This window comes from Arvicola amphibius, chromosome 3 (assembly GCF_903992535.2).
Source record: "Arvicola amphibius chromosome 3, mArvAmp1.2, whole genome shotgun sequence".
Lineage (NCBI taxonomy): Eukaryota > Metazoa > Chordata > Mammalia > Rodentia > Cricetidae > Arvicola > Arvicola amphibius.
In genome coordinates, this window is record NC_052049.1 from 104,050,239 (window position 1) to 104,060,389 (window position 10,151).

Here is a 10,151-nt window from a genome sequence, read left to right on the forward strand (position 1 = left end):
TTCAGGAACCTAGGAAAGCAAGAAGTAAAATCCAAAATTAATGGAAGGAAATACATAACGTAGATCACAGCAGAAATAAAGAAATTAATACATGTGTGTTTTACCAGTGAAACAGTGAGCTATTGTTTCTTTTTTTATTTATCTATTTATTTGACAGCTCAGCTGCAGGCCCCCCCCCACCACATCCTTCCCTATCAGTCCTCTTTCCCCATTACCCTTCCCACCTCCTATTCACCTTCTCTTCCATATCCATCCAGGAAAGAGCAGATCTCCTATAATTATCAGTAAAACATGACATATAAAGTTGCAGTAAGACTAAGCATCTCTCCATGTTTTAAGGCTGGGCAAGGTGACCCCGTATTAGGCAAAGGGTCCCATAAGCCAGTAACAAAGTTGGAGACAGTCCCTGTTCTCCAATAATGGATAAGTAGCTTAAACTCTCTTCTGTAACCAGATTGGTATCTGGCCCAATAGTCACCAGAGAGATGTTATCCAGCAACTGATGGAGGCAGATGCAGAGACCACATCCAAACATTAGGCAGAGTTTGGGAATCCTGCGGAGAAGGAGGAGAAAGGAGTGTGGGAGCCAGATAGGTTAAGGGTACTACAGGAAGGCTCACACAACCAACTAACCTGGGTTCATAGGGGCTCACAGAGACTGAACTGACTTCCAGGGAGCCTGCAGGAGACTGGCCTAGGCACTCTGCATATATGTCACAGTTGTTAGCTTGGTCCTCTTGTGGGATTCCTAGCAGCTGGAACAGGGGCTGTCTTTGACTCTTGTCTAATTTTAACCTCTGGCATTAGCACCGCAGGTGGAGCTGTCAACATGGGGAGAGGAAGAGAAACAAGGGCTCACCATGCGCTGTTGGTGGTAAGATTACCTAGTTGGCTGTGTAAACCACCAGCACCAAGGATGGAAATTTGAAGGAAATGAAACAGCGAGGAATAATGAAATAAAGAAGTCAAAGAAGAGGGAATCAGTACATTGCCTAAGTGGGAGGGGCTTACTTTGAAATCTGCTTCTGGTCTTTCTTGTGCCCGCTATCCATTGTCCTTGCCTGGGTGCATTACACACCGACTAGAGGCTGTCTAGTCTTTTCTGGGAGTGATCTCTTATCATCAGCTGTCTGGCACTAACAGCTTGCTGCAAGAGTCTGCTCAGGAGAAATGGGAAACTTAGTGAAGCTGCGTCTTTTTCTTTGTTTTGAAACTGGTAAGTATTGCCTGCAGGTTGCTTCCTCATCTGCTGAAGGAAGACAAGTAAATCAGTCCTTATTTCACCCTGTGTTGTCTGTGGTGTTAGAACACGCTGCTGTCTAGAGCATATTTGCAGCCAAAACATTGGTGTAGCGATACTCTCCAGAAGTCAGATGACCTCTGCTCTTTGGGAGAGGACAGAAATGATACACTCCACCTATCATGAGTCATAATCTTTTCAGCTTTCACTCTCCAGTGTGTTCTGTGTCATTTCGTACAAAAATCAGGAATGTGTTCCTAGGAAGCAGATGTGCGTTGCACAACCTGAGGAAACTTGTATGATCTATAGAACCCGGTATGGGCCTGAGAGTGAGTGTATGCTCTGTGATCTGTAGGATTTCTGTTTCTCCGTCAAGAGTCAAACCACCACCTCTAAGACACTGACTTGAAGAAGAGTCAACTGACATCCAGGTATGATATATGGAACCTTGTGCTGGGTCAGCAATTGGAGAACGCTAAAGCTAAGGCATATCTTGAGTGAATCACACTTCTATTATTGTATTGATAAATTCATCAATCTTCTGATCACAAACATACCTGCTATTTAGGATCTGTCTTTGTTACTTTTCTATTACCATGAGTAAACACCATGACCCAGGAAACATGTTTTAAAGCATTAAATTTTGGACAGGATCACCGTTGCAGAGGGATAAAAAATCCATGACCATCGTTGTGGGGAGCATGTGTTTTAGGAACTTGGTTGGTTTTCATCATTGTGATTTACACTTTAGGGAAGAATCTAAAGGTGAAAGGTTGTCGTGAATCCTGGTTTCAACCCTTCATTATCCTGCTCCATTACTATGGGCTTATGATAAAGCTAAACATCAAAGGCCATGGTATGCCCAAACTGCTCACCTCATGGTCTCCAGTAAGCAGCAAGAGATGACTGTGGCAAGATACGGATGCCACTCAGTGGCCACTCTCACTATATAGGTCAAAGGTGAGAAGGAAGACATCTGGATGATCTTGTTCTCATGAATGAGAAAATGACATCTGTGAGATCATAGTGCCACTCACCAGGGAAGAAAATATTCACCTATTGTGTGTTATAATGCTCCCAGAAAACAAATCCTTTAAATATTTTGCCTTCTTTGAAAGGTGTTCTTTTTGAACATGTAGAATCGTGGGTGAAAATGACTTTGACTTTCAACTATTTTAGGAAGGTAATACTGCACCATGTTGCATTTGCATCATTAAGAGGGAATTTTATTTGTAAACCCTCATTTCCTTCCTTCCTAAGCTCAGGCTCCTTAAAATTAAACTTCCATTTCTTCGATTTGATGTATTCTCAGTCCTCCTTACTGCGTAGAATCACATTTCTTTTCTATGAATATGATATTAGCCTAAATCAGTAAGTTATCAACACTTTAGTTAGCACACACAGGATTTATTAAACATTTCTTTGCTACAGAGCACTTTTCCCCTTCTTGTTTAATAATCATATTGTAGGTAAGCATTGGAATGAAAGGGGGTTGTGAAGTTCCCTGTGTTGAATGGAATATGTAAGCCACATGTCCTCCTTCGTAGACTCAGTAAGCACCACAGAAAGGGGGTGGAAATGCTGAAGGAGTCAGAAGTGGTGGCGGCCTGGGGAAGCGCTGTGTCCTGGACATGACGGGGTCATTGCACTCATGGCTCCCAGCAGCTGAGGTTCCCTACAGGAGACCTGCACAGGATCGAGCCAGTCAGCATTCCAGTCTGGACGGAGGAGAGGAGCACCATTTCCTAAACTAGCTGAGGGGTTACTGACAGCTAGTGGGTATAAGGAAAAATAGAATCAGTTTTCTTCAGAGTTTTTTTCCCCAGTAGGTGACCATTTTCCGAAGGAAATCCCCACGTTTGCTTACTTGGGCATCAATAGTTTGACACAATGATTTAATCTTTTTAGGACATGGAGGGGCTCTAGAAGCAACTAGAAGGAAGAATAAAAGTGATTCATTAAAATGCAGTGTATGAATGTATGAATTCTAAAAAAAGTAAATAAAATATGTTGTTTAAAATGAGCAAGCAATACATATCTTGTTACTTTAAACCTAGTCTTTGGAGTAGCTGTGGTGGCACACACCTGTAATATCAGCGTTCAGGTCACTGAGGCAGGATGATGGAGACATTGAGTCCTGCCTGAGCTAAATGGTGAGACTTCATCTAAAAAGAAAAAGCTTCCATTAGTGTACATTTCTTTTTCAGGAGATATGAGGTTGCACTTCAATTTCTTGAAAATTCTAATATCAAAATATATGTACTGTAAGTTTATTGCTCTAAATTTTTATTTAATAAATAAAAGCTATTATAATGTAAAACTAGATAAAATATACAATATAACTAATATCATGATTAATTTTAAATTTTCATGCCTCTAAATATTGCTCCCTGTTATTTAGTAGAAATCTCTTACATGTTCTTTTAATGTGTTGTTTATGTTCTCTTGATGTATCTGCTTCTCATTTTATGAATAAGAAGAGTTATATCTTTAAAATATAAGCCTTACTAGAACAGATTATTACACAGACTCAGATTTATGTTTTTCATATACTTGTAGTGGCATTTTGCTTGTATTTTAATAAATAAAACTAGCCTGAAGATCAGACAGTAAAACAGCCCCACTGCTCAGCCTTACAGACCAGGTAACACACACACTTGTAATCCCAGTAGCCACACTAGTTGCCATAAGACCAGTCAGTGCACGTTTTTAATCCCAGTGGTGCACTCTTCAATCCCAGCCCTAGAGAGGATTATAAGATGGGAGGAGACAGCTCTCAGACACACTCTCATTCTGAGATTCTTGGAGGCAAGATCGTCATTTTGAACTAGGTAGACATAAGAGTCAGAGACTGACTGTTTTGCTTTTCTGACCTTCAGGTTGAACCCCAGTTTCTCTCTCTGAGTTTTATTAATTGTGCTTCTTATACTCTTAAATTGTGCTTTATTTATCAGTTGTTTGTTTTTTTCCTGCACAGAAATTATTTGCACTTTTTCATGTTGAAGCTTATTGTCCCTCTCATAATGACATTTCAAGATAAAAATATAAATTCACTGAACCAAAGAAGTATGTCCTGATTTTTATAGCGCAAACCAAATGTTTTAAAAATAAGAATCAATAAAAAAATAAACTTCAAAATGTAAGATTCTTTTAACACACATATATACACATATACATCTTTGTGTTTGTTTATATTATAGTCCCTATATTTATATAAACTTTTTGTAATACTTTGGACAACATAAAGCTCATGATTTATTTATTTTTATTTATTTATTTTGGTTTTTCAAGACAAGGTTTGTATATAGCTTTGGAGCCTGTCCTGGCACTAGCTCATATCGGCCAGGTTGGCTTTGAACTCACAGAAATCTGCCTACCTCTGTCTCCCGAGTGCTGGATTAAAGGTATGTGCCACCACCACCTGGCTTCATGATTTTAAATAGACCAATCAAATACCTTTTAGTACAGCCTCATGGTGTAAAACTACCAGCACTATGTATTTACTAAATATTGCCACTGTGCTTTTCAAAACCATTACCTTTTAAGAACTCATTATTTTTCTCCCCTGGAATCTGCAACAACTAATATGATCTCAGTCTGCACAGAGCTCCCAACATTTCATATGAATAGTGATGTGCAATGTTAGGAGATTGCCTTTGCTTCCTTTATTAGCGTGACATTCCCAGGGTTCACTCATGGGATATCTCTTATCATTTGTTTTTGAGGTTGAAAAAATATAGTTTAGCTCCATCATACTTTTCTTAATTAATTCATTTCAAATTAATTCTTTATATTTTTGAGTGAGATCTCATTTGCAGGGGTTTATAGATAAACCTATTTTGGAATAGTTCTGTCCATAATCTTCTCCTATAATCATGTATATTTCTGTATGCTTATTAATAGTTCCTAAATGTTATTCTTGCTTCAGTGGCTGAGCCTCTTGTCTCTGTTTCAGTAGCACTAATTCTTTTTGACCTTGCTGATCTTTATTACTTTTGTGGCCAAAAGCAACGTGGAGAAGAAAGAGTTTCATTTTGTTTGCAGTGGCAGAGGGGAGAGTCCATCACTGCAGAGAAAGTATGGAAAAGGAAAGGAAAACATGTTGGCAGGAGCAAGACACTGACAGATCACACTTTCAACTACATACAGGAAAGAGAAAAAGGATAAGAAGAGGGGACAGGCTATAAAACCTCAGCGGCATACTAATGGCACACTTCCTTCAGTAATGCTCTAGTTCAGAAGTTCTAAGCCCCGCCAAATAGCACCCATAACTGGGGACAAGTATTCAAACACACAAGGCAGTGTGGGACACTTATTACTGAAAGCACCACCTTCTGTCCCTGCCCCCCATAGTTTATGACAATGACATTATGTGAAATACGTTTAGTCCAACTTCAAAAGTCCTCAAAGTTTTTAACAGTCTCACACTGTTCTAAAGTTCAAAGTCGCCTCAGGCAGTCTGTTAACTATGACTCCCTTGTAAAGCAAAACAAACAAAAATCCAGATTACATAATCTTAACATACAGCAGCACAGAGTGTACATTCTCCTCCCCAAAGGGAAGTTTAGGAGCAAAGCAAGGACAGAGCAAAACAAAGATCAAATACAGACACCTGTAGCCCCTTAACAACAGCTGGGCCTTCAGGCTCAAAGGGCTTTCATGTCTCTGCCACTCTGCCTTTGCTGACGGCATCACACATCTCTTTTACACTGGTTCCACTCCTTATACGCAGCTTTCCCTGGGAAATATCTCATGTCTCTTTTATCTTTAATCTCTGGAATTCTGTCAAGCCCCAGGATCTTCTCTAATAGCCTCACACAGTATTCTCTCAGGGCCTCCTTGCAATAGCTCCATCCCTGCCACATGCCTGGACTGAGCAGTATTCTTAAACTACACAGGAAGAACATACGACCCCTTCAATCATGCATTTTTCATGCCTGCAAAGCCAATATCATGTGCTTGACAGTGCCAAGCTCAGCTGCCCGTGGTGGAACATAACACCCTGGACCACAGATGCGACAGCTTCTGTCAGCTGAAGCTGGAAAAAAAAAAAAATTCACCAGGCCTTTGCTGTCTGGGAATAAGAAACTCTTGGGGTTTCTGTCACAAGCGGAAGGCTTCACTGGGTGAGGGTTTGTTCTCAGGACCCTTACCCTGCTGTTCCAGGCAGACAAGGAGGCCTCTCTTCAATGCTATGACTGCTGCCTTAGTTAAGACCTTTACTGCTGCGATGAAACAGTGTGACTAAATGTAACTTGGGGAGGAAAGGGTTTATTTCATCTTCCAGTTTGTAACCTACTATCAGGGAACACCAGGGCAAGAAACAGAGGCTGGAATCTGGAGGTAGGATTTGAAGCTGAGGCTGTGGAGGAGTGCTGCTTGTTGGCTTGTTCTCAGCTTGCTTTCTTATAACATTTAGGACCAACAGCCTAGGGATGGCACCACCCACAGAGAACTGGGATCCCTACATCAATCAACGGCCCCACAGGCCAATCTGCTGGGGACATTTTCTCAGTTGAGTTCCCTCTTTCCACATGACTCTTGTTTGTGTCAAATTGACATAAAAACCAGCTAGCACAGCTCACCTCTTGTTTACTTGATACACAGACACATTACTGTTAAATCATAACATTTCCTTTTTCCTTCATCGCCAATATTTTATATATTAATATTAGTATCACAATATAGAGTCAGAGTACAGTGTCTAGCAGGCTCATCAACCATTATATCTCAGAATTCCTTAGAGTTTTACAGCCATGAATCCCCATTTGAAAACTAATAAATATCTGTCAGAAAGATGCACCTTGGCCACTGGGTGGCAGAGTGGAGAAAAAGAAAGCTTTTGTGATTTCGGATCTGGCTCTCTGCCTTTCCCCAGACTATCTTCTCAGTGCATGATGAAGGGATCACACTGACTGCTCAGGTTATAAGTAAATGAGTCTTGTTGAGGTTGGGCTCTGAGTGTTCTGTCTTCTCTGACTGCCTCTGGTGGGAAGAAACTTAAAGTAATAGAAGTGATGTTAATAGATCTGCTTAGGAGACATTAAATCACACAAAGCAGAACTTAGGTAAGGGATCACTAATCCCTTACCTTCCCCCAAATACCCCAAAGATAAGTAGTATGCTAAGCAGGCCTGCTACAGAGAAATGCAGTTTAGGATGCTATAATGCAAGTGTTTATTCACCAGACTTGACCAGCCATTCCACTCCATTCACTTCACAAAGACTCACATCTAAAGGGCAGTTCTAATAGGTGGCTTAGGTTGATAGCCATCGCTAAGTTCTGCTCTGTCATTAAGTCCACTGTGTTCTTATCAGGAAAAACACAATTCTGCCACCTGGAAAGGTGGTCCCAGGTGACAACTATTCATATAACAAGCAAGCAAGCTAGCAAGCAAGCAAACAAACAAACAAAAACCTTAAGAAATAACTCTGGAAATATTTTGTTGTGTAAATCTCTCATCTGCCCATGTGACTGGGACCTTAAAAGAGTTTTAAGAATAACAGCATATGTAAAATGCATAAGCTAGTGGAATCATCTATTCCAGACTGATCTCTGGTCTCTTGACACAGCCAATCTGGCATGTTAGTGAATGAAGAGCTTTCCTTCATGACTAATATGTGGAGTGATTTCTCACTGAGCAGAGGCATTGTCTCTATATCACTAGGACTCCACTACAACAGGGCGGCACCTCCTGCTGTCCCCCTGCTTGTTGGTGGACTCCTGAGAAAGAGAGAGATTCTGGCAGTTAGCAGAGCCACTGATGGTGGACAGACACTCTGATTGTCACAGACTGCCATGCACCAGGCAGGGAAGAGCAGCAGTGAGGAGTTTACTACTTTCCAAGGTGGTCCCTAAATCCCTCATCCTTCTGACCCCACATCTACTCTCTCCCTTGTATGCTGTGTCTACTACAATCCTCCTTCTCTTCACCTTCCTGGGCCTGCTGCCCTTCCTCTAATTCCTTGTCTTCCTGTTTTGCCTTTGTTCTCTACAAAATTCCATCCCTCTAACTTCTGTCTCAAGCCTAATCCCCAACATTCTAACTTATCACACGTGATTTTTGCAAGGTCTTAAATTTGGGTTGGATTACAGGCAAAGAAGGTTTTTGAAAGGCTGAAATCAGAAAAGGATATGAAGTTTTTCAGTCCTGTATGGTCAGACCAGGTACCCTGCATGACATCTTTGATTTTTCTCCTCACTACCTTGTCCATTGTCAGCATTTGGCCCAAGGGACTCTTCTTTCCTGCCTCATCATCCCCTTCAGGGGTCCGAGGTCTTGGGTCTCCCTACAGTAGTCACCTCTGTATTCATTCAGCTCCTGCCTTAGCCCTTGTTTCTTTTGTATGGATCAGAACCACTGGCTCAGCTCCTGTCTGATTGATGCTTAAAGCTCAGCTCTGAAGGAGCCTCTTGTTCCCCCTTGTGCATTTTAACCTCTGACATGGACTCAGAGCTCATTTCAATTCCTAGAGGATTTGTGAGAAAGGGGAACACTCCTGTGAGGTTAAAGGGACCAAGAATGTGAGTTGTAGGCAATCTCTGCAGATCTATAAGACAAACTCAGGGTGATCCTCCTAAACTCTCAACCCTTCCCAGATTCTTGGAGGAAAGCAGAGGATGTATTTCCCTGAAACAGTAAGAAAAAGCTCCTCTGTGTCTATCCTGGTTGCTTTTGGCTCTTGCTCAGATCAATAAACCCATGAAGAGGAACAGAATCCCTTTTGAGGAATCTTTGGGTATTCCTCAGGGAGTTTTGGATTAATGTACTCACAGACAACAAGATGTGGGCTCTAAAGTTCCACTTAGTCCTTTAGGAAATCAAGTTGTGGGTGTTGAGAAATGACAGTGCAGAGAGGTCACCTTAGTCCTCTCAGTGTGACCCAGGGACCTCCCACCTGGGAGCCTTGGCCCTGCCCATTTACAGACTCAGCCATTCTACCCACAGGTATTTGTATGCCTCTTGCTCTACTTCCCTAGGTGACAGGATAGGGTCTGTGTTACAGAATTGTGCTGATGATGATTCAATGGAACTGTCACTAAGTGAAATGTGACAAAGGAATGTATGTGTGTATAACAAAGACAAATCTTTCTGTAGTAGGCTTTGGAGGCCTAACCACTGAGCCCTCAGTGCCTCTCTGCACTCCTGTGGCCTTCACACACTTGACACCTGCCTGTCCCCATCAGGTGTTGTGTTGATGTTTCGGTGTCTCACCTGGGGATAGAGGGCTGCTCTGTGCTTCTTCCCATCCTTGATGTTCTCCATTTTCTCAGATCCTGGCTTCTTCCTTCTCTCCCTCCATCTCCAGCACTGACGAGTGTATAGTGTGTTCTCCCACCTCCTCTCTTTAATCTCACCCATTTCCAACAAGCGTGTCCTGCCTGAAACATGAAGTTAGGTGTAGGTTCTCCAAGAGTAAATATGCCAGACCCGACACCCACCCTTCAGTTTAGTGATTCATTTTCTGCCAGGCTGACTAGAAAACAGCAGTTTCAGCATTTTTAATCATAGAACGCAGGGTGTATGTTATTTTCTCTCTGCTGTGACTTGAGAAAAGCAATGAAATACAAGGAAGGAGGAATTTATTTTACTCAATGAATCGTGAGATTGATGGCAAGAACACAGCATAATCAAAGTGTTAAACTCATCTTCTATAACTTCTGAAATTAAAGTTGTCTGGAATTTTTATTTTTATATTTTTTCTAATGGATTTCCTGCTCAACCTAAAATCATAGACAGTATTGCCCTCAAAGAACCCTGCTAATGATCCTATCCTACCTTGCAGATTCACAGCTTGTTTACTGTTTCAAGTGAATGTCAAAACTTCTAGAATCATGAATGTGTTATAAGATGTATTTGCACATATTTAAGCATAAGTATTTATTTATCTATAAGTATTAACAATCATG

General features: G+C 41.3%; 1 long non-coding RNA gene across 1 annotated transcript; it reads right to left on the minus strand.

Annotated features, from left to right (window-relative positions):
- Positions 1 to 3,052: 3,052 nt before the first annotated feature.
- Positions 3,053 to 9,577, minus strand: LOC119808867. Its single transcript, XR_005284567.1, has 3 exons — positions 9,457 to 9,577; positions 3,326 to 3,405; positions 3,053 to 3,172 (listed from the first exon to the last, which is right to left on the minus strand). It is a non-coding gene; the product is annotated as an uncharacterized LOC119808867 (long non-coding RNA).
- Positions 9,578 to 10,151: the final 574 nt, after the last annotated feature.